The sequence below is a fragment of the Ambystoma mexicanum genome, chromosome 6p (genome assembly GCF_040938575.1).
Source record: "Ambystoma mexicanum isolate Mex_15411 chromosome 6p, UKY_AmexF1_1, whole genome shotgun sequence".
NCBI lineage: Eukaryota > Metazoa > Chordata > Amphibia > Caudata > Ambystomatidae > Ambystoma > Ambystoma mexicanum.
In genome coordinates, this window is record NC_090935.1 from 1,535,462,807 (window position 1) to 1,535,479,660 (window position 16,854).

Below are 16,854 nucleotides of genomic sequence, written 5' to 3' on the forward strand. Positions count from 1 at the left end.
AGACGCCCGGGGGCCGTCAGGATAACCGATCGTAACAAAGCCGGTGAAGCGATGGACCGTTCAATCTCCACATGTCTATGTCCCGCCGCCATCCCATACCAATACCTAAGATAGCTAGCATAACGAGGATTTACCTCCTGCTGGTAGCAAGGGAACAGGAGGGCGAGGTGGGGGTCCCGAGGGTGGAAGCGATTACGTGGTCGGATCACAAACGTGGTGGTGAACTGGCGGTTACCGGAGGTCCCGAGATGTTATAGGTGGAGATGTAACAATACCCTGTTGAGGGACCAGGTGTTCAGGGATTTTCTGGGGGAGGAGATACGGGCCTATTTTGAAACTAATGATAATGAGACCACCGGTATGGCGATGGTGTAGGAGGCAGCCAAGGCCACCTTCTGAGGCCTACTCATTGCAGATGGAGCCCGTAGGAAGCGTGAGAGGTCACTGATCGAAAGTAAGCTGCGAGAGGAACTGAGAGTCCCACGCCTACAGTTGAATCAGCGGGACGCAGATAGGGGGGCCCTACTGGGGGATATGAGGGATAAAGGACAAGAACTTCAAACAGTCCTGATTGGCGAGGTAGTCAAGAGAATGATATGCACCCGACAGAGATACTATGAGAGGGGGTATACGGTGGGGACCCTCCTGGCAAATAGGGTGAGAGGTTGTAGAGTGGAAAGAAGGGTGGAGGGAATCCAGGATACAGAGGGACGGGTTCGGATAGGGGGGGTGGACATAGCGGCATGCTTCGCTAACTTTTACAAGGAGTTGTATATTAGGCCGTGTATTGCTCTCCCAGAGTGCACAGACAATCATAAATCACCAATGCAATTACGGAGCCAATACTTTGAACGCAGGAAGACGCAATAACTTGCAACCACACACTCTTAGAAAATAATGAGCACTTATACGGCTATTTATTAAAAGCTTAGAAGCAACCAGTGATATCATAGAAATAAATCACAGAAGAAACAAAGAATTCAAAAGAAAATACATCACCGTGAGCGTAACTGGTTTCCTCATCTCGCCAGAAGCGGCTGGAAGACCCCGATAACAGCCAGGCCGAGCGCACAACAGCCCACAGGTAGGCCGGACGGAAGCGTCCCCCCTCCGGCTGAAGTCTCACCTGACCGCTCAGGGGTTCCGCGTATATGTACCCTTCAAAAGGGGTGGCGATTTCTCGAACCTTCTGGCAACGCACTTGCGCACTGATGAGCCGCCGTTGGTTGCCAGCTGGGTCAACCGACAGTAACCTCAAGGAGCAAAGTGCCTCCCTCCTCTAAAAACAAGCACCACGGAAAACAGTCCAATAGCTCATAACAAGACATAACAAAGTTAGCTTTCCCAGCAGAAATGTCCTTGACTGCATACCAGGTTTGGAAAGCATGTTTTCTTCAGCATCGTGAATCTAGCTCTTAGCAAAATGAGTGCAGCTTTTCACTGCGGCATGAAGTAAATATCCATCATGGCTCCGAGCGCTCCCAGAATGCACTGCGCACCAGTGCCATGTTTTAGCTCAAGCATAAGAGGCTGGCAGAGGAATCTGTGGAGGATATGCGGCAATACATAGCCGAGCAAAACCTCCTCAAGCTTACAGGGGTGGAGAGGGATGCTTTGGTGGGAGAGATAACTAGGGAAGAGGTGCTGGGGGCCAGCAAGAGGGTGAAGGTATGTAAAACCCCGGGAGAGGACGGCTTTACAGCTGACTTCTATAGGCAATATCAAACCCTCTTTTCGAAACCTTTGGTGAAGCTGTTTAACCTGATAGCAGGGCGGGACAGGGCGGGATACGATACCACCGACATTCCTCCAGACCTTGATAGCTGTCATACCAAAACCAGGGAAGGGCCTGGCTGATTGCACCTCGTACAGGCCTATCTCCCTCCTCAACGTGGATGAAGATCTTTGCTAGAATCATCGCGACACGTTTGGAAACGTACCTCCCCAGACTGATTCACCCGGACCAGGTAGGGTTAAACAGGCAGGGAGCGGACAGCATGCGAAAAACCTTCATGTTATGGGCTCGCAAGTGGTACAGGAGGAGGGGGCACTCCTGCTATCCCTGGATGCTGATAAGGCGTTTGATCGGGTGAGTTGGGCCTTCATGGGGGAGGTCTTTACATCTCTAGGAATGGGCCCAAGGTGCACGGGTTGGATATTGGCTCTGTTCTCGGAACCCACGGATAGGGTTGTGGTCAAATGGAATGAATTGCGGTCCTTCCCACTGTGGTGGGAAGTACACACCAGGGGTGTCCTCTTTCCCCGCTGATCTATGCGTTGTTGATGGAGCCGTGGGCGGCATCGCTCAGGGACAATGGAGAGATCAGAGGGGTTTACGGAGGGTGGGGTACACTGTAAAATAAGCCTCTTTGCAGATGCTGCTTTACTTTATGTCACCAGGCCATCTCAATCGGTCCCTCATGTGTTGAAGAGTTTGGAGCAATATGGGAAGTTGTCAGGCTTTAAAGTAAACCTGGGGAAAATGGTGGTGTTTGCGATCGGGGGTCTGCCAGATGAAGAAAGGAATTATGTGACTGGGCTCCCATTCAGAGTGCAGAGGGAAATGTTCCCCTATCTGGGGGTTCAGGTGACACGGCACCCTAGGGATCTCTTTCCTGATAACTTTCTCCCCCTTTGGTCAGCCGTGAAACGTAAAATGGAGAGGTTGGCAGGGCTGGGGCTGTCCTGGATGGCGTGGCTTAATTCTATAAAGATGGAGGTTCTCCCAATTGTATTCTTGTTCCAAATGCTCCCGGTGCATGTGCCCATGCCCCTCTCTTTTCTGTCTGAGGTGAAGCGAACCATGTTGCGGTTCCTCTGGCGAGGAAGAAGCACAGGATCTCCTATGGGATATTAACTTGGTCAAAGGAGGAGGGGGGAGTGGGATTTCCGGTTTTGGCAACATATTATAAGGCAACCCAGCTACGAGGCTTGGTGGAACACTTTAACCCGGGGTCAGGGAAACAATGGATGGTAATGGACACCGAGGTACTGGGCCCGGTCACGTTGGACGAGTGGTTATGGTTCCCCAGAGCCCGCATCCTGAACAGAGTCTTGCGCCACCCGGTCTTGGAGGTTCTGTGGCCCATATGGAAAGAGGGTGGGGATAACAGGTGGCTCACAACATGGCCATCACTGTTGAGCTACATCTGGGCACCCCGATTCAGGGATGGGATCGAGGAATCATTGGCATTCCAATCCTGGTACGAAGCAGGGCTCAGTAGGGTGGGACAACTATGGGTAGGACTATGCATTCATATCTCTGAAGGAACTGGAAGAGGCCCTGGGTCTGAGTAAACTCTTGCCCTTCTATTTCCTGCAATTGAAGGGGTTCCTGCCTGAAGAAAGGAGGGGGGAAATCTCAGGAGGGAATTGATGGATTTTGAAAGATTACTGATCACACAGACGGGGTACAGAGAGCTGATAGCTGGGTTATACAAACTGCTTCTCTTGGCAATCCTGAGGGATCCTCCCCCCCCCGTCTAGAGTCAAGTGGAGACAGGACCTGGGCAGAGAAATTGAGGACACATTATGGGCTCAAATGTGCAGACAGGCTCATCACTCCACCACATCACTTCAATACAGGCATCAGGCCCTGAAACTGTTACATAGGTGGCAGTACCCCCAGTCAGGATAGCTCAGATGAGGGATGGATACAACCTGCATTGTTCGAAGTGTCATTATCACAAAAGGGAGTTTATGTTCACATGTGATGGGGTTGTTCCAGGGTGCAGGCATATTGGAGGGAGGTCTTGCCTGGATAAAGAGGGTTGATGGAAGTCAGAAGGACCTCTCTCCATGGCTTGTTCTCTTTGGAGTGAGTACGGATGGGGAGCCTGAAGCGGAACAGGACCATATGTTTCAAATTATGTTGGTTGCAGCGAGGTGTTGCCTGGCACAACTGTGGAAGAACCTGCGAATGCCGGTGGAGAAGGAATGGGTTTCTAAGATCCGGGAAATATATGATATGGAATACCTACCCCACCTCTTGGCTGAGTCCAGGGCTAACATCGAGGGTGTGTGGCTCCCCTTCTTTGAGAAATATGGGCGGGTGGAACAGCGGGGTTGAGGAAGCGGTTGAGACGGGGGTGGAAGAGGAGGGATTGCTTATCAAGGAGTGACACTGATGGATTCGGGATTGAAGGTGGGGATTAGGCGAGAGGTTCTTTCGGCCTGCGTTCGGGTGTACCCAGAGGGAGAACCCTGATTTAGAGAAGAGGTGTTATCAAGTGTCTGATTTCTGGTGGAGTTAGGTTAGAAAATCCATAGCAGGGTGGTGGTGGGAGGGCGGGGATGTTTCAATGTGGGGTATATTAGGAAATGCATTATTGCTGTCTGTTCCTGTGTTGTTATAATTAAAATGCCAATAAAATGTGATTAAAAAAAAAAAAGCAAAGCTTCAAGATATCTATTTGGTGTTCATTTTTTCATATTGGATTTGAAGAGGAGGACCCGAAGACTTATTTCCTGAAACTTTATTGAACTTGGGGAAGGGGCCCCCTAACCATGACAAACAAAAGCGTGGAACTGTATTCCTTTGAACTCTAACAAAAGGTAAATTGAACTTTATAAGAGAACTTAATGACAATTGGGAGAAATAAATTGAAGAGTAAGCTTAAAGCTAAGATTTGTTCGGAATGTCATGTTTGAAACCCTGTATATATGTTCTGTGTATTAGTTGTGAGGGCAAGTAAATGTTTTAGACACAGTCTTTCCTTCATTTTCTTTAGGTAGGGAAATGCCTCATTAAGTTAGGGCAAGATAGGCCTTATTTCATCTTGACATTTTCTTTAATAAAGATTTGTGCAATGTTCAATCGGTTGCCTGTGTCTAATTCCATGATGCCAATCTCACAATGTTCTTTAAAGTGTGAGGCAGGCATGGTATCAACAGACGACACAGACAAGTGAAACGCAGTTTGAAAACCTTTATTCTCAATGGTCAGGATGGTTTAACGCCTAACTTGCCTTAACTCTAAGATGGGAATGTTCCCTAATGGAAAGAAAACTAAGGGAAGTCGAAGTCTGTCAGTCCAAAACAAAAAAGTGTCTGTGTCAAACCCTATGCTTGTCCTCACTTCTACAGAATAATAGGGTGAATGGGATTTGGTCAACTCAATAGTGTTCAAAATAAAGTTAATGTGACAGTGGAGCCTTTCTGCAGCTTCCCCAAGTTTAAGTCTCTCAGGATCATAAAATTCCACAAGTCTTTCAGTTTTCACTTGGCAAAGAAAGGTTCACTTGGCACAAGAAGTTCACTGTACCTTTTCCTTAAAAGTGCTTTAGGCTTCTCTGGGTCTCCTTTCCGTGAACCCAGAAGCCCTTTAGATCATACAGCTCCAGGCTTTCAATTGGGCTCCCTGGTCATGACATAGTTGTCAGACCGCAGGGTCCACCCATTGCAGGTCACCCAACCAGGTGCCTTATCCTTAATAGAATTCTCTTTTCCTTATACAGGGGTCTCTGCGGCCAACCTGCATCAATCTCCCGCCTGGTGGCCACCTTGATGCTTTTCCAACACTCTTTGCTTATTACTGGGTCTCTGCAGCCAGCCTGGATAAATCTTCATCCTGGTGGCCACCCCAATGCTTAGTCTGGGGTCTATGCGGCCAACCTGAATCAATCTCCAGGCCGGTGGCCACCCCATTGCTTTTCAAACATTCTTTGCTTATTCTGGGGTCTCTGCGGCCAGCCTGCATCAATCTCCCGCCTGGTGGCCACCCCAATACTTTTCCAACACACTTTGCTGTCAACACTTTTCTATCTCCCACTTCATTTCTCACACAGCTCCCCCTTTTTAGGATCTGGGTCCAACTTACTCTGCTAGTCACGCCTTGGATGTTCTTATCTCTTCAGACATCCCCTTTATAATCCTCTTACTACTCCCCTCTCCTAGACTGACCACTTTCTTCTTTCTTCTCACTTGAAGCTTCCTGTCCCTTTGGCAAAGGCCCACCCAGCACTGCCACCTTCCGTTGCAGTCAATCGACTTATGAAGCAAGTGTCAGTGGCTGCCTTTGCCTCCACTTTCTCTCCCCCTCCTACTGCTGTGGCTGACTCCCATCCTGACACAGCCCTCTCCAACCTTTACCTTTCCATCTTTTGCACTCTGGATATCCCCCGTCATGAGGATCTACCTTGTAAGAAACCTGAGGGTATTCTCCCAAGCAGACCTCGAAAATCTCTTATTCAGGTGGGGTGGGAAGGGCTGGCGCTCTCAAATCCCAATCCAAAATTCAAAATTTGCAAGGAGCTGGCCAATCCCAATGCAGTATCTATCTCTTCTACACCTTCCCAGGCCCTCTGCATGGCTCTGGCTTCTCATTTCACCACTAAAACCCAGGACATCCTGTCCACACTCTCCTCCTCTTCTCTTCTATCTCCCTCTCTCAGGGTTCCCTGGCCGCCCCTGCCTCTCCTTCTCTCCTCCCTCTCTCCTGTAACACCTGATGATGTTACTAGACAAGTCCGGTCTATGAAAGTCTCATCCAAACAGGTGACCCCCCCCTGTTACTCCCGAACCATTAAGGACAATATTGGTTCCCTTGCTCCAGACTTGGCCAATTTCTGTAATCACTCCTTCACCACTGGATCTTTCCCTTCTTTTCTCAAGCACTCCCCCCTTGTGCACCCCCCAATTAAAATGCCTTCTGCCGACCTCTCCATTCCAGCAAGCTATTGCCCGATCTCTATCGCTCCTTTCCTGGGCAAACTCTGGAGAAGTTGTCTATCTCCCAGCTAACTGTCCAACCTGCATCTGTTGGTTGTCTCTGTGATCATCAGTCTGGCTTCAGAGCAGCCAGAGGCACGGAAACTGCACTCCTGAGCACCCGTGAAGATCTGCGCTCTAATCTTTACTCCAGTTCTCGCTCTGTCCTCATTCTCCTCGACCTTTCCTCTGCATTAGACACATACATGCCAACATTCTTTGACTGGAAATCTGTAGGAATCTTAAAGTTTCAAAAATAGTAAGTAGCATATTGATGGCATCACAGGAAATTAGTTCACATCAATTTTACCCAATGAAATGACAAAGAAATACATCTGGTCATTAACAGCTGCCGATTATCACTATAGGACCAGGCAGCAGGGAGCTGTAACAAGAAATATCCACTGTAAAGCTATAAATCCTTCTATGTCAGCAAATGCCTGCTGTGGAGGAACCGGTGTGAAAAGGCAACAAGGTAATAACTCTTCTGAATACCCCAGGGCAGTGACGGCTGCAAGGGCTCCCGCAAATGCAGCTTGTAAGGCAAGACCCAGAACAAAAGTAATATAGAGAGAAATATATTGCTGTGTTATAACACTGCTAACTGGCAACATGGGGCCGTTGCTGGGGACATCTATGAGGCTTATGGCCCCTTTCTACTGAAAAGGTTGAAAGGCCCTGATGCCATCCCTGCCCTTGACACATGATCTTCTTGTTCTTCCCTTCCTCGATTCGTTTCTGTGCACCTGAGTCAGTTTCACGTCATCTGTGGCCAGGCATACATCCATCAAATGAATGGCCCATTTAACACACCCACCTTCTGAATGCTGGGATGGTGCTCTGCTCACACTGAGCTTGCTGGCCTAGAAATCGGTAGGATTGGACACTGAAATCTGAAGGCGGTAGGACTGTGTAAAAAGCAGTAGCCTATCGTCCAAATCGGTAGGGTTGGCAAGTATGTTGACCCAGTCAATCACAACATCCTGATTACTTGTCTCTGCGAGACCCTGGGCATCACGGATCAGGCTCTGGAGTAGCTGAACTCCTTCCTCCTGGACTGACCTTCCCAGGTTCAGCTTGGGTCCTTGCTCTCCACCACCTCTCTCTCTTCACATGTGGTGTTTCCCCAGTGCTCTATCCTCTCCCCCTGACTCTTCGATGTCTATCTGGCCCCTTTGGACTTCCAGATCCCTACCTTTTCCTCTACATTTCAGTGTTATGCGGATGACGAACAGCTCTCTTTCAGGCTCCCCTCGGCTTCCTCCTCGCTCATGCCTGACTGTCTATCCGCTATTCAGGTATGGTGCGCCTCGAACAAACTCTGCCTTAATGCCAGTAAGATGAAGAACCTTCTCATTGGGACCCCTACTCCTGCTTTTCCTCTCACCCTGGCCGCCCTCCTCATGCCTTCTGTCCTCTCCCTCTTGTGAGGCAAAAATCCTTGGTGTCACCTTCGACTCCTTCTCTCCTTTCCACACATCTCAGACCTTCCCAAGAAGGCCCATTTCCAGCTGTACCTGCTCAGAGGTATTCTCCCTTTTCTCACCTTCCCCCGGAGCTCACAGTCTCCAGAGCCCAGGTTCTCTCTAGGCTTTCTCAATCTGCCAAACTTTACTCTTTGCCCTCTTCAACTCATCCAGAACAGGACTGCAAGAATTATCCTTAGCTTTAAGCCCAGGGACCACATCTCTCCGGCCCTGAAATCCCTCCACTGTCTCCCGGTGGCAGCAAGGATCAAGTTTAAGACCCTCTGCATCGTCCACAAGGCTTTCTGGGGCCGTGGCCCTCACTACCTTCATCTCTCTCTTCCTAAGAACCTTCCTCCTAGAGCCTTCCGCTCGTCTACCTCTAGTTCTCTGCGGGTGACTCGCTTCTCCAAGCAGAGAATGGGGTGTAGATCTCTCTCCTCTGCAGGTGAATCACTCTGGAATGGCCTTGGTGCCTCTCCCTGCCTCGAGCCGGATCTCCATAAGTTCTGGAAGCTCCTCAAGACCTTCCTTTTCTTCTCTTCTTTCTCGCTCACTCTACCCTGCTAACCTACCCTTTCCTCCTGCTCTGTCTGATGACTGGCTGCTCGGTGTCCTCTGAGTCTTACAGGACACCAGTGTCCCTTCACTTGCCGCTGGCACACCATGCGCTGCCGCCTGGTTACCTTGCACTACCGGGATGGGATTGCCCCCTGCAGCACCTACCTTCCTTGCACTTAACTCAGGGCCCTGCTGCTCTGGGCCTAGTACGATTGTTTGTCTTGTTCTTCCTTTGTTTCCCCTCCCTTGCCCAATTGCGCCTTGAAACACTTGTGTATGGGTGCATAGTAAATAACAAATCAATCAATCTCTATTTTGCTCACTTTTCAGGTATGTGCACAGCTCCCCTCTTTGCTGACACTTGCTTTCTTTACACAGAGTCATTTGAGAACATGTAATCATATACATGACCACTCCACCACTATGTATCCTTATAATTCCATTTATCAATTTCACCCGACACGTCTCCAGTCTTATGCGTTCGGACTGCAACCTTGCATCTTGCTCACTTACTTTTATCAATGTAACAAGGGATCAACATGCCTCCCGGCTCCCTTCTTTGGACTTCGCTTCTTTGCTGGAAACAGGTGTCGTTAGCCACACTTCACCAGGATGCTTCGTCACACAGACCCTCAGCATCTCAGCATCCCTGTTTCTTCCAGCTGGTTTTAGGTAGACACAGATCCTTAGCTCTCCTCCCAACTCACTTCCTTTGCGGATTGCTAGTGTTCCTTTTTATACTCTCCTGATTACTTGGTATGCTGCAGGTGGGCACGGTTGATTTCAATTGACTGACCCTGTCAGGCCTTCTTAGTGGGACATGGACTATGAAGATGTTGATGTGGCTCTATCTGCATCTTCTTCATCCCAGTACCATAGTGGTGATTTCCATAGGAAATCTGTACTCCTTTTGATTTCCTCTTCTTCGTCACAGTACTTGAGTGATACTTGGGAACAAGAAGATTGTGTGTTTGTAGGTCACTGTCAAGGAAGGGGGATACCATATCTCTGGTCTAGGGGGTGTTCTTAGAATAGGAAATTGGTATTGGTTCTTTCACTCTGGTACCCTCAGTAAATGAGGTTAACAAGGAAGGAAAAGATTGGTTCTCACAGTAGTTTATGATATCAGAGGGACAGGAGGATAAGTCTGGGTTATATTTAGAAAAAGGGGTTTTACATTCTCTTGCTTTCCTCCGAGTGCAAGCGTTCGACCGAAGATCTTGGGGTACAGTAGGACGTGTATGATGATATCCTATGACAATAGAGGGGAGGTAGGATAGATCGGGATTAGGAAAAGGGGGATGCCAGATCTCATCTTCGAGCATCCCACTTGCGTTCTTCAAAGATCCTCCATCCCATTAGCACCCCTTCGCAGCCTTAGTCCCGGGGTCAGAATCTGACAGTCTTACCGTTCTCTTGGTTACCTGAGGGGGGGTATTAAGCAGGTTAAATGTGAGAACGCCCTCAGATTTCTCACAAAAGTCACATACATTTTAGAACTCGGCATGCTGTTGTTTGCTTATCCTTTAAAGTTGGATCAATTTCAGCATTTTAACATACAATGTTTTGTTTGGATTTGAGATTCTCTTACTGTCATGAACCGTCATATGTGTCCCTTCTGCAGTTCGTGGTCCCTGACTCATAGGGGACTGAACTCAGTAGTACTCCCAACATGGCCGCTGAACGCGGAACGCTGTTTACCAGTCTCTGCGTTGTACGCTCTACGTTCTACAAATCAGACACGCCCCCGTGGCTCTACGCGTCTCAACGCTACCGCTTGCAGTAGTCGGACATGTGTTGCCGGAGCTCGTTCAGCGCTTACCTTTAATTCCTGGTTCCCGATCCCATGAATTCTTCTTCTTTCCTCCTTCCCCTTATCCTTACCTTGGATATCCTGGATTTCCATTGCATTCAGATTCCCAAGTGTGAACCTCATTATTTCCTGGTCTTCGCCCCTGAGCGTATCCTGAGTGAGGCATCTGGAAGGCCTTTGAGTGGAATAAAATGGGCCATCTTTGAGAATAGGTTTACAACTACAAGGATGGTGTTAAATCCTTGACTGGTAGGTAGATCAGTGATGAAGTCGATGGAAAGGGTGTGCCATGGCGCTGGAGGAATGTCCAAAGGTTTCAGAAGGCCAGATGGTTTGTGTTTTTGCGATTTATTTTGTGCGCAGACTCCACAAGATTGGATGGATTGGATGATATCTCTTTGCCAAGTAGGCCACCAGAAGTTCTGTTTCACCTTGGCTAAGGTCTTGGTAATCCCGGGGTGCCCTTCGATCAGGGAATCGTGGTAACCAGAAAGAATTTGTTGTTGTAAGTTCTTGGTGGGGATGTATAGGCGGCCCTTAAAGAAGGGTAAACGGTCTTGGATGAAATATTGTTCTCCCTGCGCTTGCCATGCAAGGAGGGTATCCCGATTCATGGTTTGTTGGATTTCCTTTTTCAGTTCCATATGGGTTAAGGCTGTAGTAAGGCCTAAGAGTTTGTCTTCAGGTATGATGGGGACTGGATCTGGCACCGTATAGACCAAGTGATCAGTGTCAGTACGAGAAAGTGCGTCAGCTTTTCCGTTCTTGATGCCTGGTCGAAATGTTATGACAAAATCATATTCGGCGAAAAAGAGAGCCCATCGCAGTTGGCGTGAAGATTGGGCCTTTGTTGTTTTAAGATATTGCAGATTTTGGTGATCAGTAATGACTGTAATGGTGTGTCTGTCTCCCAGAAGATAGTGTCGCCAGGCCTTGAAGGCGGATTTGATTGCTAAGAGTTCTTTGTCTGTGATGGCGTAATTAATTTCTGGACACTGTGGTTCTTTTGTTCTCAGGCCACCTAGCTTCAGCAACCAGTTGGTTGAAAGTAGCAATGTACGTTAACAAATCCTGATTTCCCTGTCGGAAGGAAAGGAGTTCATTGTCCACAGCTTGCTCACGGGTATGGCGAGCAAAGAGTTTATCCATTTCCCTCTGAAAGTCTCCAAAATTATGTAATAAAGGGTCATCCTGGGACACCAACGGTACCGACCAATTCGCGGCACTGCCACTTAAGTATGATAAAACAAAGGCTACCCGGGCTTGGTCATTTGGGAATGCTCCAGGCCTGCAAAGAAAATGAAGGCGACACTGATTTATGAAGGCTGCGTATTTACGTGGATCTCCAGAAAACCTCTCTGGGGGTGCCAAAGGAACTGTACCTGGTAACATGACTTGTACCGGAGTAGAGACTGTGGATGACATACTTGAATTTTGCATCGGTGGGTTGTTTCCAGGTAGAGGTGTCTGACCCACATGGGATTGCAAGACTTGCCTGCTAATGTCTTCGGGACGCTCTTTAGTCACCAACAAGTTTCTCCGAAGAGCGTTAGTCTCCTGTCTGGCAGAGTGAACCTCTGCACGAAGTTCTCCCAATAAGTGGGCCAATTGGTCTAATTCTGATGTTTCCATGGCGCCCAGGTGGATAGATTTGGTAGGCTTTGCGTTCTGTTACGCTCACCTGGCATCCACGGGGACGCCACCCAGCTGCCGGAACCCTGGTGCCCTTCTCGGTCGCTCCCGGGTATTATCAGCAAGGAGTTCTTTCTGGAAAACAGGTGGGCAATGTTCAAGATTGAGCAACTGGGGGAATAACCACCCAACACCCGGTATGCCCGCAGCGCCTCCCCGGGCCTTTTCTCACCTTGTTTTGGGCTTTGGCGAGCTCTCCGTCCTGCCTTCTTGGCAGGGGCGCGTTGTCCTCTGTGGGCGATTGCAATCAAGTTACTTCACTGATGCTGCCCCTTTGAGTCTCTCAGGTAGGTCTTATTACTGTTATTCTGTAAGCCTTTCTTTGAACTAATGATGTCTTTTCTCTCCCAGTAGGTGCACGAGAGTCCGCTGTGGGACGTTGGCTGGATTTGGGCTCACCGGCAAGTGATGGTGTTTCGCGTGCGCCTCGATGCGGTAAGTGGACGCTATACTTAGCACTATGGTGCCGTGCTTCTGCTAACCTGTTGTTTTTTATTCCCGTTGGCCGCTGCGTTCACCAAAGCAAGAGGCTTCTAAGCAGAGCTGGTCGATGGGCGACTTGAGAGGTAAGTGTCTAATGTCTCTTTTCTCTCTTTTTGCAGGTTCGAAGATCCAAGAAGCTTGCTGTTCCTTGGGTGCTGATTGCAGTCTGCGGTGGAATCTCAGGTAAACTGCTGAAAATAACAATGTCCCTTTGTTTTGCAGTTGCAGACTTTTCGAGGTTCGAAGATGCTGCAGAACACGATGAGCGTCACGTTGCTGGAATGCAAAGTAACGCGAAGCGTGTATTGGAGTTCGGGTGTGGTTTATATAGCCTGCAGGCATCCCAGGCATCACTGGGCCTGCCACAACCAAATTGCTAGACCGCATGGTTCAGTTTAGGAACTGAGCCATGTGGAGGGATCCATGTTGTTGCGCAATGCCCTTATGGGCACTGATTACTGCTCTAGCATATGAGCCTGGCGCCAAAGGCGCCAGGACTGACTCCAAGAGAGTCTGGGGGCAAATGTCAAGGCCCTTGAGGGCCTGATGGGGGTAGAAGTAGCCCACCTGGCCTGGCTATCCAGGCTTAGGGCAGGGATCGTGACAGATACCCTTCATTCAGGACACTGTGGGATCACCAACACCCTCCGTCTAATACAAAGACAGTTTTGGTGGCCGAAGATGAAGGATGATATCCAGCATTATATCCAAACATGTGCAGTCTGCAATCAAAACAAGCATGATAACAAGAAACCAGCAGGTCTCCTGCTCCAACCAGCGCTGCCAACAAGACCTTGGGAATTCACTGCCACGGACTTTATCGTGGAACTACTGCCTTCCAGGGGCCACACAGCTATCATGGTTACCATTGATTTGTTCACTCACATGGCTCATTTTACACCTTTATATAAATTGCCATCTTCATCTGAACTTGCCGGAATCTTCCTGGAACACATATTCCGACTCCACGGGCTACCTTCCAAGATCATATCTGACAGAGGACCCCAGTACATATCCCACTTCTGGAAACAATTATGTCGTATACTGGGAATCCAACATGCCTTATCCTCAGGTTATCACCCATAGACCAATGGAGCTACTGAACATGTAAACCAAACTCTGGAACAATATCTTTGCTGTTTCGCCACTAAGGTCCAGGATGATTGGTCACTCTTAACACCTGTGGCTGAATTTGCCTACAACAATTCGGATCACTCGGCTATCAAAACCAGTCCCTTCTTCTGTAGTCAAGGATTCCACCCTTCGGTTCTACCATCCATTCTCCCACATCCTACCCCAGTTCCCAGTTGACTCCTGGATTGAAACCCTTATCAACGTACACAAAGAAGCAAAAGAACACCTAGAAAAGGCCTGAAAAGACAAAAATCATGCTGACTCCAAAAGAGGACCAAGGCCTTCATACTCAATAGGTGATAAGGTCTGGTTGTCTTCGAAACTTCTACCTCGACACCTACGACCAAATAAATTGGCTCCCAGGTGTTACGGCCCTTTTTCCATTAAGGAAGTCATTAACCCAGTGGCCTTTCGATTCAAACTATCAGAATCTTGGAAAAGAATCCACCCGGTCTTTCACACTTCTCTGTTGAAACCATACGTCCAGTCCTCTCGAACTGCTCCTAGATCTACCCCTGTGATTGTCAATGATCAGCTAGAATATGAGGTTTCCAGAATATGTGACTCCAGGTACAGACGTGGTCAACTACAGTATCTGGTCGAGTGGAAAGGGTACCCTCCCAGTGAACGCACCTGGGAACCCATCTCAAACATGAATGCCCCCAGACTGCTCCGAAGATACCACCTTATACATCCGAGTAAACCCGGAGGAGCTGGGATTCAGAGGAGGCATGCTGTCATGAACCGTCATTCGCGTCCCTTTTGGACTTCGTGGTACCTGACCCATAGGGTACTGAACTCAGTAGTACTCCCAACATGGCCGCTGAACGCGAAACACTCTTTACCAGTCTCTGCTTTGTACGCTCTATGTTCTACAAAGCAGACATGCCCCCGCGGCTCTGCGCATCTGAACGCTACCGCTTGCAGTAGTCGGACGTGTGTTGCCAGAGCTCGTTCAGCGCTTACCTTTGATTCCTGGTTCCCGATCCCTTGAATTATTCTTCTTTCCTCCTTCCCCTTATCCTCACCTTGCATATCCTGGATTTCCATTGCATTTGGATTCCCGAGTGCGAACCTCATTATTTCCTGGTCTTCGCCCCGGACATCGGAGCGTATCCTGGAGCTGGGTCACGAACCACACGCTGGAATCCGAGGACCCACGCACAGGGTTATATAAATCCCGAACAGTGCGAAAGAAGACATCTCCGAAGATCACGAGCAAACAATACAGACAGGTGAGAAGGGGGAGACTTGAGACACTTACCTTTCTGGGTTCCAAATGTTTCATTCTGATTGCTAACAAGGTTTTGATTCGGTTCGGTATTCAATCATTATGATTTTTGTTTATGGGTCATTTGCGCTGTATCTGTTGTTAAATATACGTTAGTTTCACTTTAATTAAATTGCCCAGTGTTCAGAGACCTTCGTAAAGGTGTTTCTTGACGCATGCGGCCCCTCAGATACAAAGTATTCTGAGCTCTTTGGTAATTGACAAAGAAGGTTTGGCGACTCTCGAAAACGTGCTCATTCAAGGCACTCGACCACTCCGATACAAAATATTCAGCAAATAATAAAGTTCACACACTCGTGCACCAGGTTTCCCATTCATTAGACATTCCCTGGTCGCTTTCACAGTTCTTGTTGAAACGCGGATCACACAGCCTTCTGCTTTTAGTGTCAGGGCTCCAGTTCTTTCCCCTCAGACGCCCCTGTGTTGGTCTTCCCTGTGAGAAACTGGTCTCTTCTGTAGATGAAAACGTAAGACTGCGAATAATAGTCAGCGTGTGTTGCAGCTGGTGCCAGAGGTACACAAGACCCTTGTCATGAACCGGCCTTGGAAAATATGGACCATTGGAGGACACCTTCACGGAGCCGTCACGTCACCAGGAGAATGTGTGGTAGCAGTCTAGTAGTCTACCAACATGGCCGCCGCCGGGCATATCCTGATGACAGGGGAACGCTTTGGTGCGTTGCAACTCTGCTCCACGATGAGGTTAGACGCTAGTTTTCTGCTGTACTGGGTATCCATCCTGTATACGGCACTTCCCTTTCCCTTGTGCGCTCCGCGTGGCATTCCAGCCATCTTTCTCTCATCTAGGTCGCTTCTCATTCCAACCTGGGACTGCTGCCCTTCGCTTACCTGCTCTCGGGGGGGGATATATATATATATATATATATATCTCTCTCTCTCTCCTCCCGTTCAGCACTTACTATTGCATTCTGGGCTTTGAAGTCCGAACTTGGACCGATACTTGGTTTTAATTTTAAAGTATTTTTATTGGCATTTGTAACATGGACGCATTAGTTCAACAATTTGCTTGTCGCCGCTTTTATCAATACATGCATACAAACACTTATTATGAACATTAAAATAACACATTAATAAAACAAACAGTGAACTGTCTTCACATTGATGGTCAGTGTTCATTTCCAATGTCACTTTTTCCTTTGCTTGGCCGATTGGGGGTACCGTTTCCAACCAACTGTTTCACCGGCATGGAAGTAGCTTTGCAGGCCGACACCTTTCTCAAAAAGTCCTGATATTAATGTGACAAGCATCTCTAATGAGACTGGCTCATGTTCACAGGGGTTTGTCATCTGACGGGTGAGACATGTCCCAAACCCACTATTTCCAGGATTCATATGTTTTGCTTACATTTTCGCTGGACCTAGATACCCCTTCGCCCCATACCCTGGACTCCGCTTCTGCCCAGTGCTCAAAGTCCCTTCACCATCTCACATACTGCGGGCCCCTTGTTGATTTCCATGCCATTGCAATAGTTTGCTTGGCCAGTATGCACACCATGTCTATAAATTTGACCACATGTTTAAATGTGCTCAGTCTGGGGTATGCGCCTAGTAAGCACTCCTTAGGGGTGCAATCATATCGCACAAACCCTGCTGCTCTGCAGGCTCACTCTATTCGGGCCCAGAACCGCTGCACTCATGTACATCCCCAGAACATGTGCATCAGCCCAGCCTCTCCCGTGCTGCACC